Below are 18,601 nucleotides of genomic sequence, written 5' to 3'. Positions count from 1 at the left end.
ATGAAATATGTGAAATTTTATGTTGTTATTAAGCAGCAAATTTCTCTTCAAATTAACAGTGACTGAATGTTTTGTTAAATATTATAGGAAGAGGCAGAAATAGAAAATATTTAAAAAATTGACCAACATAAATGCATCATCTCTAAATGATGTAAAGTGATGAGTCTAGATAGGAAAGGCTCAAGATGCACAGATCCCCCTGGTTTTATTCCCTTCTTCCCTTTTTGGACTGCTAATTTCCACCATTTCACAGCACTACTTGGTACTTAATATCCTAGATTTAATATAGGGTCATGGAATACATGAATCCAGATTCCCTTCATGTTGAAGCAAGACCTAGGAAAAGGGCTTGAGTCCTGATGGGGAGGGAGGCCAAGGGCTCTGCAGATTGTCAGGACTCTGGTAGATACTCTGGAGTTGAATGTAGTTTTCAATCTAATAGAATACTCAGTTCTACTTAGTATTTCTTAGCTTCCTAATCCAGCTGTCTTTCCTAAGATTCTTATGGTGACTTAAGTCTCAAGATTATTGGAACCTCCTCCCCAGTTCCTGGCACATGCTCAGTCACTAAGCCGTGTCTGACTCTTTGTGTCCCTATGGACTGTAGCCCACCAGGAGCCTCTGTCCATGGGATTTCCCAGGCAAGAATACCAGAGTGAGTTGCCATTTGCTTCCCCAGCTTCTGCCACACTCAAGGACAACAAAAGAGCTCACTCTTCCTTCCCAGGAAGAAAGTAGAAGCCTTCATCTAGGAATCCCCTCAAATCCTTGCTACCAAAACCCACTACCTGGACACCTATCAGCTTCTCATTCTTCCTTCTACGATAATAAACTCTTCCCTGAGACAAATCTCCATAACTGGGTTATGGATGCTATCTTGTTCTTGATGATTCCTTCTCTTTTCCGTATCCTTTTTTTTTTTAAATTGAATTATATTTGCTTTACAATGTTGTATTAGTTTCTGCTGTAGAACAAAGTGAATTAGCTACATGTATATGCTTCCTCTTGAGCCTCGCTCCCATCCCCAACCTATCGCACCCTTCTAGATCATCACGGAGCACCAAGCTGAGTTCCCTGTGCTGTATAGCAGCTTCCCCCCAGCTGTTTACCCTATACACAGTAATGTGTATATGTCAGTGCTAACTCTGAATTTGTGCCCCCCACCCTGTGTCCACGAGTCTGCTACTGGGCATATACCCTGAGAAAACTATAATTCAAAAAGATACATGATATATGTACCCCTAAAGTTCATTACCACACTATTTACAATAGCCAGAACCTAGAAGCAACCTAAATGTCCATCCATGGATGAATGGATAAAGATGTGGTACATATATACAACAGGCTATGACTCAGCCATAAAAAGGAATGAAATTGGATCATTTGCAGTGATGTGGATTAACCTAGGGTCTGTCTTTCCCAGATCTTTAACTTATTCTTCTTTACTGGTTGCTTCTCATCAGCAGTTAAAGTGATTGAACCTCACCCATGAAAAGAAGGCAAAGTTTTCTGGACTCCACATCTATTTTAGCTGTAACTTCTTGGTTCATTGCCAATACAGCCAAGATTCTTTGACTAGTTGTATATTCTGTCTCTACTTTCTCTTCTTCTCCTCAGTCAAAGGCAGATATTCTGCCCAGCTGCTCTATTAAAATGTTCTTCCAAGGACACCCATGATGTCCTTGTCACAAATCCAGTGGAAAATTTTCAGTTTTTTCTTTTGCTTGATATCCCTGTAGCATGAGACATCATTGACCTCTCCTAAGCACTTCTGTTCTTTTCTCTTAAATGCATCTTAAATGTTGATGTTTTTCTGCTTTTGCCCTTGGCCTTTACTCATTAATGGTAAATATCAATTCTCTTCTGTGTGCTGGCCATTGTCTAGAACCCACTTCACTTCTTATTCTGTACACTATCCTTGCTAATGCCATCCTACCTACTTTGTCAGACATCAAATTCGAATGCCTTCAGGAGCCAATTAGCTAACAAAAGGTGTAAACAAATAATAGTGCGGATTAGGGCCAAGTGAAGAGCACACATCCCATCAGAAGACCTTGAAATTAATTTTTTTTTTTTTTGCACCCTTGCAGGTAAATATATTGGGTCAGGGGCCACAGGAGATCCAAAATTACACATTTGAAACTCCTCAGGTCTATATGCTAATGATTTCTTCTAGTTCTGTGTGGACAACTGTTTCCTAGATATCTCCACTTGGGTATTCTCCTGGTGATTCAAGATACACAAAAATAAAATCCCTATGCTGTAGCCAGAGTTATCACTCCATAATAGAGATTGGATCATGCCATTTTCCAGTGTCAGTCTCTACCTGGTTCTCCATGGCTTTCAAGATAATGTTTAGGAGTTTTATGTGTCCTCAGGTGTCATGTCTTAACCAATATCATCCTCCTCTCTGCTACTCAGTGCTCAAACCCTTAGCGAGCCAACCCCACTCTCCTGAACAAACCGCTTTATCTCTCGCTTCTGAGACATTGCAGATGCTCTTCTTTCCGCCTGGAGCCCTTGCCTTTGCTTACGTCGCCATGTGATGTGTTTCCTCTGCTTTACTGTGTTGCCATGTGACTTGCCTTGACCAATGGGATCTGAGCAGAAGGGACGTATGTAAATTCTGGAAAGACGTGTTAAGGATGGTGCGTGTTTTGCCATGACTGCTTTTCTCTGCTTCTGTGGTTGTAGAAGCATTTGTGTTCCTGAGTCCACAGCACACAGGAAAGGTATACAATGCTTCTTCTGTATTTGAGTGTGCTGTGCATCAGAGATGCTTGTTACAAACTGTTGGTTGTAGGTCACAGGTGTTACCTCAAACAACCAGAAAAATAGGGAGTGCGATTAGAAAGTGATAGGCTTTATATATTTTTTCAGCTGAGGAAACGTGGGTCAGCCTGTGTGTTGGTAAGTAGACTTGTTTTTGGAGCCCATACATTCCTTAGGAGAGATGACAGTTTTATGTAAACCAAAAGAAAAGAAAAAGGGAAACTGCATATTAGTAACCAAAGGAACACTGATTTGTTTATTTTCCTGTGTTACAGTTGTGAAAGGAAAGATGTTGGCATAAAATACGGCATTCCATTGATAAAAAGGCATGCCTTGGAATAAACCAGGCAGAAACTCATAAGTACAAGAGTGTCCTTACCACAGTTAAATTCTTATACATTTTTACCTATAACATTTAGTGTTACCAATTAAGTTATAGTGCTTGACTCATTTATTATCAAGCATTCTTAAATATCTTAAATGGGCAGAGAAATTTTTTTCAGTGCAGATAAATTCAATTTTATTTAAAACATATCATTAATTCCCATTTTTACAGAAATCATTGGTTTCTTATATGAAATTCTGGCTGCCCAGAGTTTTTGTTTGTTTGTTTGTTTTAGATTTTTTAATTGGTGGAAAATTGCTTTACAATGTGTTGATTTCTGCTGTACAACAATGCAAATCAGTCATAATTATAAATATCCCCTCTTTCTTGAGCTTCTCTCTGCTCTCCCCATACCATCCCTCTAGGTCATCATGGAGCTCCAGGCTGGGTTCCCTGTGTTGTATAGCAACTTCCCACTATCTGTTTTACACATGATAGTGTATATGTATCAATACTAATTTCTCAATTTGTCCCACCCTCACCTTTCCCTGATTTAATTACAAGTCCTTTCTCTACCAGGTTTATCAGTACCATTTTTCTAGATTCTATATATGCCTTAATTTTAATATACTTGTTTTTCTGATTTACCTCACTTGTGTAAGAGGCACTGGGTTCACCTATCTGACAGCAACTGACTCAAATTCATTCCTTTCTATGGTTGAGTAATATTCCACTGTATCCATGGACCTTATCTTCTTCATCTATTCATCTGTTGATGGACATCTAGATTTCTCCCATGTCCTGGCCATAGTAAATAGTGCTGCAACAAGCATTGGGATGCATGTGTCTTTTAGAAGTGTGGTTTTTATAGAAATTGTTTTATGAGGATTATATAGTAAGGCAATGTAAACTTACAACTATTATGCAATATTCTTTAAAACTCTGATCCCCAAGCCTGTCTGATGACCAGACATGGTTAGGGAGCTGTTCACCCACAGTGATGCTCAGTCCACTAAACCTGCTGAAATCTTGGAACTACTGACTTAAAACATTTTCTTCAGAGGAATGGGTAATAAGCTTGGGGGCACTGATATTTCAAGAAAAGGTACAGTTTAAATATTAAGTAGCTTTCATTGTCTTTGAATAGTGATGATCTGTGTCAGTTAAAAAATTAAAACAAAGTATAATCATTCTGTCAGTTGAGAAGATAATTCAATTTTAGTAAAAATTCTCTCTCTGAGATGAGGTGTAGAATAAAGATATGATATTAAATGAGATAATTTTGTCATCAAGGTGGAGAGTGAGGTATCAGTGGGGAAGGAGATTATTTAACAAACCCTAAATTCCGTGAATCTTTCATGAAAATCTGTTGTGTGCTAGGCCCTTGGTGTGAGCCGTTGGGGACCTCAAGCTGAGACAGCACAGTGCAGCAACAAATTGACCACATGGGGACCAGACAGACGTGAGTTCAAATGTCAGTTCTGACTTGCAAGAGATGCGTGACTAAGTGATGAAATGAACTGCTATAGCATTTAGTGTTTCCATCTGTTTAATGAATAAAATGTCTTATCTCATCGTACTGTTGTAAAAATCAAATGGTAAAAACACACAGCACAGGACCCGGCTCACTCACAAGATCCATTTCAGGATCTGCTCCTGAAGAGTCTCATGAAGAAGGTGTATTTATAAATTTTTGACTTTAATTCAAAATAATAAGCCCTATTGTATCAGAGTACATTGGAGATAAAAGACAAGATGAGGAATATCTAACTCTGTCACTCCCAAGGGAAATGGCATTGAATATGACATGGGAGGTCAGGTGTACTTGAAATTTGTGGTTGGTGGAATAATGGCTCTCCCAAAGATATCCACGCCTTAATTCCTGTAGCTTGTATATTAATTTATATAACAGGGGCTTCCCTGGTGACTCAGATGGTAAAAAATTTGCCTGCAATGCAAGATACTCAGGTTTGATCCCTGGTTCGAAAAGATTCCCCAGAGAAGGAAATAGCAACACACTCCATTATTCTTGCCTGGAGAATCCCATGGTCAGAGGAGCCTGGTAGGCTACAGTCCATGGATTTGCAAAGAGTCAGACATGACTGAACCACTAACATTAATTTATGTAACAAAGGAGAATTAAAGTTGCAGATGGAATTAAGGTTGTCAATTAGCTGACATTGAAATAGGGAAATCACGATGTTTTTTCTGAGTGGGCCCAATATAATCACAAGGATCCTTAAACATGCAAAAAGAAAGCAGAAAAGTCAGTCAAAGTGATGCAATATGAGAAAGACTCAACTGGCCATTCTTTGCTTCTACTGGAAGGTGGCCACAAGTCCAGAAAAATAGGTGGTCTCTCAAAGATGGAAAAGGCAAGTAAATAGATTCTTCCCTGAAGCCTTCAGAAAGGAATATAGTTTTGCTGACACATTGGTTTTAGCTTAGTGAAATGCATTTTAGGCTTCTGACCCCCAGAAATATAAGATAATACATTTGTGTTGGTTTAAGCCATTAGTTTGTGGTTATTTGTTACAGCAGCAATACAAAACTAATACAGAGCTAAAGTGAACAAGTGATCAAGGTGGGGACTGGTCCTCCCAACTTGGAGATCACACACACACAAGGGCCTTGGAATTGTGGGGGACTGTGGCTGATGGGACCCCCAGTATTTCTGTATGTTTAGAGTATGAGGGCTAGTGGGTGAGTATCAGGATGTGACTTCAAAGGGAAGGACAGGGGATAGATTGTGAAAGGCAACATACACATCCTTCAGAGGAAGGTGGGCTTCATCCTGAAGGCAGTAGAGAATCCTTGAAAGGCTTTCATGATGAATGAGTTGACACTCCATCAATGAGAAAAAACTATTGAGAGTGCAAAAATTTGTCACCTCATTTAATGTACCCAAAAGACACCATTATTTCTTTTGAGGGGTGATCTAAACTATAAACTTGTATTTCCCAATTCCAAGTTTTGTCCTTTGCTGTTTTCTGTAGTGTGTATTCAGATGTTCATTTGCATTATCTCAATACTCCTGCTCCCTTATTTACCCTTGTTGAAGAAAGCATTTTCCTAGGGTAACAGATGCAATGGTATTTTGATCCTCTCTTTAATACCCTCCTTTGATGATCTGTTGTCCAGTTGTTTTATTTAGAAATGGAGTCTTCAGATTAACCTATGCCCTGTATAATGCCAAAACAATTCAGAAAAATCAGCTGCTGAGATGATGTATCATCAGTTATCTTTTTAATGAAGGGAGACAACTGGGCATGGTGGTGTAGAAGAAAGGATAACACCAGACACAAATCTTTTTACTCAACATATTTTTAATGTATAGCTATTTTGTGATAGGCCCTGAGCCTGGCACTGGATATCTATTGTTTAAAAAAACATAATTCTTGTCCTCCAGGAAACCATTGTGTGTGTGTGTGTGTGTGTGTTGGGAAACAAATAACAAACAAATAAAAATATGGATTTGACATTTGTGGTAAATGTTGGGAAAGAAAGGAACAAGGTACTTTGTGAGAGAAAAATGGGAGAATGGGATGTGTCCTTTACCTGGGCAGTCGGGAACTTTCTGAGGAAGTGATATTTGCAATGGAACTTAAAGGATAGGCGGGAACAACTTAGGACGGAACAACAGAACATTCCTGGAAGAGAGAATATTATGCAAAAGCTCCTGAGGGTGGAAAGGAGGGCACTGAACTAGCATAAGTCAAAGGCAAGGGGCACAGACTTTGAGGAGGCCAAGAAGGTCAAGTGCCCACAGGTCCCTAGAGTCTTGCTGCCCCTGGAACTAACCTGGCAATTGCAGTCAAGCTGCGCAGTCTCTGCACTCTGGTTACTCCAGGAAAGGAGCTGATCGAAGTGGATGCCCTCTTCTCCTTTGCCAAAGAATAAGACACCAATTCCATTGTCACCTAAAGAGTAAAATAATGAAGGACAAGCTACCTAGATTATTGAAAAAGCCTTGGTTTTTAACAAGTACTTATTGAGGGCTTAATTTATGCAGCGTGCCAGGGGAACTGGAGGAGAGGAAGGCACCAACATCTGCTCCCTGGGCGGGGCTGTTCCTTGGGTTCTGTGTCTCCTGATCTGTGTAGGCTGATCTGTGGGAAGGCTCCCCAAATACTACCACCCACAGACCACTTTGAACGGATCACCAAGAAGCTCTGTGCAGTTACTGAAATCTCACACCACGCCTGAGAGCTGAAGATGCTACTGCATAGCCTTCTTAGCCTTTCTGCCCACAGGCTGGGTGCCCATTAGCTTGATGCGGTCACGCTGAGCTATGCTGGGCTTCCTTCCCCAGATCACATCTGCTGAAGGGAAACGAAAAGAGTGGGGAGGTCTGGTCAGTGCAGGCTGCACGTGCTCAGAGTTTCTGCAATATCTGCTGTGGGTAAATGGTTTAAAATAACTCGATTTGGCTGAAGATGATTTCTGGAGAAAATCATGTGATTCTCTCCAATATCTAAACATATCTCAGAAAAAGAGAATCTAGGTAGTGGGTGGAGGGACTGCAAACCGAAATGCCTAGAGAGTGTGTGTTCCTTGACATAAAGAAGGAGAATTTAGCTCAGGATTATTCAAAGAGGAATGCCAGAGAATCTAAAGTTAATCTTTGACATTCTGGTTTGTGTTGGCCTATTTTCATCCTAGTTGTCATATGGCAGGAGGGAGCCTTTTGTCCGCCTCTGTTGGCTAAGTTTTGTTTGAAGCAACATTTTAAATGGAACCTCTGTTCCTGTGCTTCCTTGTGAAGTGATTGCCACATATGGGGAAATTAAGAATATCATTTCTGCAGCAGTCCTTGTGTTCTTATCACCAAGCCAAAAAAAACTCTTGTTAAATGGGTATGAGATGACATAAGGAGAGATAAGATTAGCCTTCTGGGCTAATGTCTCAACTCTTAGTTCCTGTTTGTTTCTCTTTGCCTTTATAATTTTGTTTACCGAACTATAAAATTTCTTATAATTTCAAAATTATGAATAAATATGCTTCTAGGGAGGAAAACAGTACTATCAGTGAAATTAAAAGTAAATATATTAGACATATCAGGGCAAACAAATGTTAGTGAAAGCAGTTCCTTTAATTAAATATAATTATGTATGTAAATATGTGGTAGATGTGTGTATAAAACAAGACTGATTTGTTTTTAATAAGAACCAGGACTACAAAATTACAAAGGCTTCATGCAGCTTGAAGTTTCAAGTATATTTTGACCTCTCAAAATTTTATCATCCTGATCTACATCTCTGTTAATCTTATTTGTGTTTCAATGATATTTTCCTTGGCTTTAAACCTAGGACTTTAAAACTGGGGCTTCCCTCGTGGCTCAGGTGGTGAAGAATCTGCCTGCAATTCAGGAGACCCGGGTTTGATCCCTGGGTTAGGAAGATCCCCTGGAGAAGGAAATGGAAACCCACTCCAGTATTCTTGTCTGGAGAATCCCATACACAGAGAAGCCTGGTGGGCTACAGCCCATGGGGTCATAAAGAGTCGAGCATGGCTGAGTAACTAACACTTTCACTTTTACTTCCCGGCTTTGAAATTAGCTGTTAAGCTCAGGTGAACTTATCTACAATTAGTTCAGAACCTTAGCGGAGAATGAGCAGAACCTCAGTACAAAACTGAAGGGAGAAAGGCTTGGATGAAGCAAGCATGTGTCTTAGAAAACAGAGCTTCAGTTCTCATCCCCAAATAGTGTCAGAAAATCTACCTAATCATTTCTAATGAGCCATGGGCAGCCGGCCTTGCATTACCTTGTGGCATGCCCGTAAGAGTTTTTAGAGTGGATCGATACAAACCCCAGGCAAATGAGAAGAAATCACAGTGTGGATATTAATTCATCTTTTTTTTCAAAATATTCCTGAGATGAGCCTGCTCCCCAAGAAATACAGATTTGCATTTAGCCCTGAAGATAATCTGATCTTTTCTACCTTCTGATGATGGTTCTAGTGATTGTTCCCTCATCTGAGAGGTAAATGAAAATACAGGAAGCACAATGGAATTTGTGGCTAGCTTCCTTCTTTCTTCCTTCCTTTCCTTTTCTTCTTTATTTTATTTTGGTATATTATAGTCACTTGACCTATTGGGGTACAGATGGGGTTCACTGATCTGCCCTGATAGGTAACATAAACATTTATGCTGTCATTTAATCTCACACTACTGCGAGCATGATTGTACTTTGGGAGACAATCCTTTGTGTTTCTCTTGAGGAACAGAGATCTGATTTTCCTGCTGCTAAGCATTTGGCCCAGTTGTGTTCATAACTTTTATGATTGTCCATCAGGTTTCAGTGTTAGAAAGAAGAAAATAAGGGCAAGGATACAAGATACATCCTGGGCCAAAGCCTGGAGGAAGGGATTAACAGAGAGTGCGTTTGAGTTATCAGAGTCCTGAAAAGTGGTCTGACTGTATCAGGTGAACTAAGACAGGTGTGGAGGGCATTGCTCCTGAGTTCAAGGTCAGATTCACCTTCTGAACTTCACCCAGAGTCTTTGTCTTTCATCTATCTGGGCTTATGAGTGAGAACCTTTATTGTGTGCGTCTTAACCAACTGGGCAGCCACCTTGGAAGAGAGTGGCCATCAATAATTGCTTAGAGAGGACAGTCTGCAGGGTCCACCAGACAACAGGAAGACCAAAGAGAACCTGAAACTTAGCGAGTGGTGGTGCTAGTGGTAGAGAACGCACTTGCCAATGCAAGAGCCATAAAGGACGTGGGTTCGATCCCTGGGTCAGGAAGATCCCCTTGAGGAGGGCACGGCAACCCACTACAGTGTTCTTTCTGGGAGAATCCCTTGGACAGAGGAGCCTGGTGGGCTACAGTCAAGAGTTGAACATGACTGGAGGGACTTAGCATGTAGCACAAAGAGAGTCAGCTACACTTACAGGCTGACCTGAGCATCCTCGGTGGGGGCACTGGGGTTTTAACATCTCCGTGAGTGCTGCTTTCTCCTCCCTGAATAGCTTCAGAGGCCAGCACTGCACAACCCCCCTCCCCTGCTACACCCACAGGTAGAAGGCAGATCAGTCTCACAAATGCTTCAGGGAAGCTTCCAAAGCATGGAAGCAGTGAGATGTTCTTGACCGTGCACTGTGCCCTGAGGTGTAGCAGAAAAGATAACCGAGAACCAACAATGCATCATTCATCCTTTTATTCAGCAGATTTTTTTTTCAAATTGAGTATATACTTTGTGTTAGGCACTGAGGCTGGCACCAAATATACACTTTTCCAAAAACCAAATGTGATTACAGTAATTGCAGTCCTCTTGGAGACTACAATTGTGTGCATGTTGGGAGACAGTCACTAAACAAATGCACATAAATTATTTACAATTTGTGATAAATCCTAAGTAAGAAAGGAACAAAGTACTTTGAGAGAGGGAGCAAGAAATGAGGTAAAGAAAGGGTGCATTGCCCTAACTTTACTCTGTGCCATGAAGAACTCTGCACCTTTTCCTCTTAGACTGCTCACATCATGCTTTTTGACTCTCATAATTTTGTGCACTGCTGTTCATTATCAGAAAATGACCTTTAGTCTCAAGCATGGTTTATACTCATTTCTAACAATCTAAAACCATTGCATTTGAGTTAGTTACCAAAAACAATGATTATGTTTTACATTGACCATCTGCTTAGTTATTGATCCATGATGATGTGCCTATTAGTTCAGTTTCTATTAATTAAAAACAATAATGTTCTCATGTTCACCTTGCATCCCAAACTGTCTCATTAACATTTGTTCTTTTGATGGTACTTATGGTTAGGGCCCCTAGGCATTTAATTCATTGGACAGATGGATCATTCTAAATTGTTCTAAGATCTAACTTGTAAAAATATGCAAATTACTGGGGTCTTTGCCACACACCATGACATTTAAATCTCACTTCACTGCAGAGAAGACTTGCCACTCCCATCTTACAGATGAGAAAACTCATACAAATGTAACTGGTGAATGTAAACACCACCTCATCTCACTCTGGGCCTGGTTACGGTTTCCCTATGGAAACCCAGATGTTGGTCCAGTTTCCTCTGCTACCCCCTGTGGAGTTCTTTTCAGATGCAGCGGTCTTCTCCTTTCATACTTTGATTATTTTTGCCCTGATATGTTTTATTAATGATCTTCAGACTTTTCTTTTTGGGCTCATTTTTATTTATCCTCCTTAGTTGATAGTCCCGGATTATCAACTGCCCAGAGGAGCCAGTAGCATTGGTAAGATGTTTTATCTCTCTTTTAAAATTTATTTTCCATTGTAGGATAATTTTTTTATGATCTGTTGGTTTCTGCCGTACAACAAGTTGAATCAGCTGTGTGCGCGTGTGTGCTAAGTCACTGCAGTCCTGTCCAACTCTGTGCAACACTATGGACTGTGGCCCGCCAGGCGCCTCTGTCTAAGGGATTCTCCAGGCAAGAATACTGGAGTGGGTTGCTGTGCACCCTTGTCCCGGGGATCTTCCAAACTCTTATGTCTAACCTGCGTTGGCAGATGGGTTCTTTATCACCAGTGCCACCTGGGAAGCCCTTAATCAGCCATGAGTATACATGTATCCCCTTTCTCTTGAGTTTTATTTCTCTTTATTACTCTTTACAGAGTATTCTTCTGTAAAATGGGCATTTGGTACTACCTTCCTCATATACCCATCATCTGCTAAGCTTCCTTTCAGGGGCTTCCCTATTGGTTCAGATGTTGAAGAATCTGCCTGTCAGTGCAGGAGATTTGGGTGAGTCTGTGAGTCTGTGGGTGAGGAAGATCCCCTGGAGAAGGGAATACCCACTTCAGCATTCTTGCCTGGAGAATTCCAGGGACAGGGGAGCATAGGGGGCTGCTGGACATGGGGTCTTAAAGAGTTGGACATGACTGAGTGACTAACACTTTCCTTATATAAGTATTAAAGAGATAATTTATGATATATATAATACATAACGTATATATATGATGTATATAATATATATACATATATTTTTAAGTGTCTGCCACATGTGTCCAGCAAAGGCTATTTTTTAATCTTTATCTCTTATTTTTAAAAGAAATTAATTTTTCCACCAAACATGGCTTTGCAGTATCTAAACTGTATTAAGAAGTTTGTTATGCAAGAAGGAATACTCCATGTTATGGGTTATCTTTTACTCACTACATACCCTTCACCCTTTAGATGCCATCAAAATGCCTAAACCTACAAGCATAAGAACTGGGTTAAAAGGAGCTGACTCATGGGCTCTCTAGATCCAAAAAATTTCCAGAGTCCTCTTGCCAGTCCACTTCAAAAGTCCTCTTTGGAGGGTTTTCTCAGTCCCTGTGTAAATGAACTTGTTCCACTCTGACTAGTATTAGATTGAGGCTGGCATTGAACCGTTGAACTGGCCCCATTGTCAAATGCTGGTTTCAGTAACTGCCGTGGCCTGGAAATCACAAGCAAGAGGCATTGCCCACCATCCATCTAGTCTTCCATTTTTCAGGAAAAAAAAAAGGGTAAGACCCCAGTTTTACTGTTAAGTTGCTCAGTCATGTGCAACATTTGGTGACCCAGGGACTGTAGCACACCAGGCTTCCATCCTTCACTATCTCCCGGAGTATGCTCTAATTCATGTGCATTGAGTTGGTGATGCCATCCAACCATCTCATCCTCTGTCACCCCTTTCTCCTCTTGCCTACCACCTTTCCCAGCATCAGGGTCTTTTCCAATGAGATGGGTCTTCAGGTGGCCAAAGAATTGGAGTTTCAGCTTCAGCAATCAGTCCTTCCAATGAATATTCAGGGTTGATTTCCTTTAGGATCAACTGGTTTGACCTCCTTGCTGTCCAAGAGACTCTCAAGAGTCTTCTCCAGCACTACAGTTCAAAATCATCAGTTCTTTGGTGCTCAGGCTTCTTTCTGGTCCAACTCTCACATCCGTACATGACTACTGGAAAAGCCATAGCTTTGACCATACAGACCTTTGTCAGCAAAATGATGTCTCCGCTTTTTTAATATGCTGTCTAGGTTCATCACAACTTTTCTTCCAAGGAGCAAGCATCTTTTAATTTTATGGCTGAAGTCACCCTAACCATCCACAGTAATTTTGGAACCCAAGAAAATAAAGTCTGTAGTCTTTCCATTGTTTTCCCATCGATTTGCCATGAAGTTATGGGATTAGATGGCAGGTTCTTAGTTTTCTGAATGCTAAGTTTTAAGCCAGCTTGTTCTCTCTCTTTTTTCACCTTCATCAAGAGACTCTTTAGTTCCTCTTTGCTTTCTGCCATTAGGGTGGTGTCATCTGCATATCTGAGGTTATTGATATTTCTCCCGGCAGTCTTGATTCCAGCTTGAGCTTCATCCACTCTGTACCAGTGCCTCTTCTTTATCCTCATCCCGTCTTCAGTTTCTGACCTTCTTATTACTTATTGCAACATTTCCACGAGTAAAGCCAGAAGATGCTTGGATTGCTATGATTTAGAAATGCCAGTTAAAATTGTGAAGGGAGACAGAGTTGAAACGATTGATTAAAAGGAGATCCTTAGCAGATACCATTGATGCATTCCTGCCCTCTTGTGTCATAGAAGCTCCACAGAGACTCTACAGTGCAGTGAAAAAGCAAGGTCTGTGAATCTGTGGTTTCTGACCCTGCATGTTGGTTTTGCCAGTGATCAGACTTGTGATCTCAGATCACCACTCTAACCATGGATATCCTCATTTATCAAATAGAAGGAAATTCTGCTACTTTGTAGGTAGTCATTAGACATAATAAAAAGTGCCGATTACAGAACTTGACATAATGATAGGTGTTCAAAATGGTAGCTCATTATTACCTGGAAATACCAATCATGCATAACTTTATCCTGAAAAATAAAATGATGTTAATTTTCAAAGAGCAGGCTTAAATATATGAACAGGGAGTTGTTTGTTAACTCTTGTAAAAAGGTCATTAGTGATCTCCTTGGTCCTAAATACAATGGATAAGTTATTTCAGGTTTCAGTGGGCTTGACATCTTGTTATTGCTTGTTACTATAGTCACTACCTCTTTGGGAAATTCTTTTCTTGATTTCCATGGCACAGGGTTGGCCAAAATTCTGATAAATTGCATTTAAAAATGGACTCCAATCTTGCGCCTAGGCTCAGTTCTTCAATGGGGCAAACTAACAGTGGTTGTCTACAAGAGGAGTGATGGGGTAGGGTGAGATGGAATTAGAAAATGCTCCTTCCCCCCACTCCACCCCCTCCACGTTGTGATTATTTGGGTCTTGTTCAGTTTATTATATGCTCACCTCGTAAAGATTTTACTATGTCTTTAGTAATATGCTTTTGTGTGTGTGTGTGATTATGCATAATCATTGAGACATATTTTTTCCCATTTACCTCAGAATAACACAACCCGGGATTTATTAAGAATCTACATTCTTCAATTTTATGCTCCCATGACCATGTTAAGCCAGAATTTAGCCTTATTTGTATTGTGCAGGATCTTCCAATAGAATCTTGCCTTATTCTGCATAGAGGAGCAGTAACTTCATGAATAGTAGCATCAGTTATGGAACCAGATTACCCAAGTCTGACTGCTGGCTTTAAACCCTTATATATGTGTGCTTTGATTTTCTCATCTGTAAAATGGGTATAATAAGAATATTATCTCATTGGTTTGTTGTGAGAATTAAGCTCATTAAATAATCTGAAATGTTTTGTAATTGTTCCCAGTACAGAACAAAATGCTAATAAATGCTATATATCATTAATACCATTCCAAATATTTTCCCTAGGCAATCTTTTCCACATACAGATGACTTTCATTTATAGATGTTTATCCAACCCAATCCCTTTCTGAAATTCAAGGCTCATTCCTGCCTCACAGTGGATATATTAATTTAAATGTAGTCCTGTAGACATCTAAAACTCAACACATGTAAATCAAAAGCCATCCTTTCCTTCCCTGAAATATCTTCAGTTTGTGACTTTGAAGTTCAGGTAATGGTACCATCATCCACACAGCATCTAAACCAAAAACTGTGTCATCATGATGCCTTTGTCACATTTTCTTGGCCTCATGTCCTATCCTCTAAATATCTTTCCAGTGGGTCTTTTCCTCATCACACTGGCCTCTATTCTAGTTCAGGCCTTTGTACTCTTTTGTCTGGTCACTGCAGATAATCTTGCAAATAATCTTCCTACTTTAAGTGGGGTCTAGTCTAATCCTTTCTCTTCATGGCCACCAGAGTGATGAATACAAAGTCAAAATCTAAACCTATTAATCTCTGGATTGAACCTTTCAGTGGGCTACCAATGTCTCTGATTAAAGTGAACCCACAGTTTGGTTTTAAGAAATTTACAATTCTGCCAAAGTTACCCGCTCCTGCCATGAGCTTAGATCTCAGTCCTCCAGCCCAGGGAACTATTTGTAGCCTTCTCTACCTTAACTTCCCCAACCTCTAGTACTTTGCATATGTGGTCTCCTTCACAAGGAATGTTCCTGTCCTTCCCTCCTCTTCATATGACTAATTCATCCTTGTCTATTAGGATTTAAATTTGACACTAGTTCTGGGAAAGCTCCTCTAATACCCAAGATTGAGTTAGGGGCTCTTCCCGAATCTTCCCACAGCACATGAGTCATGCTTGTGGGACACTTGCACAAAAGTGTAGTGGGTCCACTTATTGGCTCTCGAGTCAGACTGCTCAGTTTGAATCCTGGCTCTGTCACTAGCTTGATAAGCTTGGAATAGTCATTTAGCCCCTCTGTGCCTCACTGAGATATGAATAGTACCTTCCTAGAGCCAATTGAGATGGTGGTCACGCACATTCTTTGTCTCCCTGTACATAGCCTTTTGTCATATGACTTCATAATTTCCTCCATTAAAGGAGGTATATTCTTCTTTAACCCCTTGAATCCGGGCTAGCTTTGTGACTTGATATGGCCAATAGGACAGTGGCAAGTGTGTCCCAAGCAGAGACTTTAAAAATTAGAGTTGTGCAGTGGCACCTAAGCCCAGGAGCCCTGCAGTTGTTGCCAAGTGAGGACGTCCGGGCCAGTGTGCTGGTTGGAGAGGTGGACAGGGTCTAGTTATCCCCACAACTCCAGCCATCTGCATGACATGTGAGATGGTACATCACTGCTACCCACAGAGGCACTACCTAAGTGGGCAGACCACAGGCTTGTGAGGTAAATGAATGATCGTTATGTTAAGCCACTAAATTTTAGGGAGGTTTCTTTATATGGCAAAACTAACTGATATATACTCTTATGCAGTTGTGAGGATCAGATAAAATAACACTTGCCGGTGCACTTACCAAGTGCATTGTGGGTGCTTTTAACAGGTCATGCTTCTTACTGCAATTTATACTTATGTATGGATCCATTCTGATATTGTCAGCTTCTTGAAGGCAAGGAACTCTACCTTTTCTTCCGTCAGATCCTCCCTATGTAACACAGTGCCTGGCTTGATACTTGTTGAATGAATAAATATTTTTGAGATTTGGCTGACAAGCTGAGCACCTGCTTTAGATAAAGAAATCATGAGAGAGGATGAAATATGCCTAGTCACTTGTGCATTGTCAGTCTGACCCCTATATACTATTTTATTGTACCAAACTTTGATTTACTAAGAATGTTGGAGTTGATCATATTAAATTTAATCTACCACCAACATTTCCCCAGTATAATCTTTTGCTGCTTATGCAGTTATGCTAATTTTCCCATTCAAGTATTCTTTTTCCTAGAAGGGGAAAAGATTGCTCCAATAATTTATGAATTTTGTTTTATTAAACTTTGGTAATATGAGAATGAATGGAGGAGAGTATTTTGATAGCTATTCTAATCACTGTGAATAAAATTTAGGCACTTGCCAAAAATCAGTAAAGGAAACAATATATAAATGACTTGTCATGTCCGATAACCTTATTCCTAAGAAGTCCAGTCACAGTACCATCTTATCTCTTTATCTCCCATCCTCCATTCTTGCTGTGCCTGAAATTCTCACTTACACCTTAGTCTGCCTCCATGATTAGAAATGTATCTTTCACTGCATTTCCACAAACACCCCAAATCTGGGAGTATTTGTTTTATCAGAATTCACCATCATAACATAGTTAGATTTTCATTCTTTGGTACCATTCATCCACATCACCCATCTAAAAGTTTCTGGGCTTCTGAAACCCTAATGGCATCAAGACTTTGAAGGTCCCAGCCTTCCTTGTCTTCTCCTTTGTCCATTTGTTGACAGGTTGTTAACGAACACCTGAGCTGGAGCATCAACTACTTCATCTACTTTGACAAGTATTACACAGCTCTTTCACTGTTCAATTCTGACAGCTTGTCAAACCTAGTTTTGAGTTATCCACACTCAGAACTGTGGCCATTTTTTTTTTACCTTAATCTGAATAATACAGATTCCTGTTCTCCTCAAAACATTTCTAATTTAAGAAAGAATTTTAATTTTACTAATATATTTTAAAACAAAAAGATTGAGTGTATTTCCCCAAAGTGTTAATCTATTGAAAAATCTTCAACATATCAAGTTAAATTCCTTATCAGCAATATAATATAGTACTTTGAAACACACACACACATAAAGAAATGCATTTTTCTTCTTTTTAAGGACTTAATCTGATTCAGATATTTGAAGAAAATAATTGATTTGGAATGAAATTCAGCTTTAAGCTAATTGCAACTTTTGATTATGAAGACTACCCTAGAAACAGGTTCATTTAGTTACAGTGAAACCATTTTTGGACAGTTTCATTCAAACTGCTAATAGATAAACTAGTGGATACTCCCACAAGAAACTGTTTTTAGTCTAAAGGCAGTACAGTGAGCAATTAAAGAAAATACAAGGATAAAATGTATAAAGTGGTTTGGATTTATTGAACATGTCCCCCAGTTGGAACATACAATTCAAATCTAGAACTTAGAGACATGGAATTTAGGTAAAATCTTTTCAGCATTAACTTCATTAAAGATATAAATTGTTACAGGGCTTCCAGGTTCAACTAAATTTCTATTCCGAAGCAAATCCCCTAATCACCTTTCCTGCCACATAGAGAATGTCGTCAGTGAGTGAATTTCCTGAAGTTCACAAGTCAGGAGAAATGCAGCTAAGCAATATAATAATTTTACATTTATAATATGGATTTATCCTGAAGACAGAGTTGCAAAGCAAATCTGAATTTTGCTGCTTAGAGAATTGCAGTTCATTTGGCAGTGCTCCAGCTTATATAAACTTGGCAAAGCTTATAGCACCAAGTGTTGAAAGATGTCAGATGATGAGGTTTGTGTCCTGGCTGTCCCTTGTGCTCCTTGTGAAAATTCAAGTAAGTCACTTTCCATGGGCTCTCGCTTCTTCATCTGCAAAATGGGAATAATGGAATCTGACCTACCTTCAGAGTTGTAAAGACTACATCATCTACTGAATATAGAAATCTTACAGGAATGTCAGAATTCAGCCTGTCGCCCTAAAATGTTTACCTCATTTTTGTCTCATTGTGGCATATTCATGTTCCCTTTAATGTGAAGCTCTCAAAGTAGGTTATTTTC

Source organism: Cervus elaphus, chromosome 17 (assembly GCF_910594005.1).
Source record: "Cervus elaphus chromosome 17, mCerEla1.1, whole genome shotgun sequence".
NCBI lineage: Eukaryota > Metazoa > Chordata > Mammalia > Artiodactyla > Cervidae > Cervus > Cervus elaphus.
The sequence above is the reverse complement of the archived record's forward strand: the minus strand, read 5'-3'. Positions refer to the sequence as shown.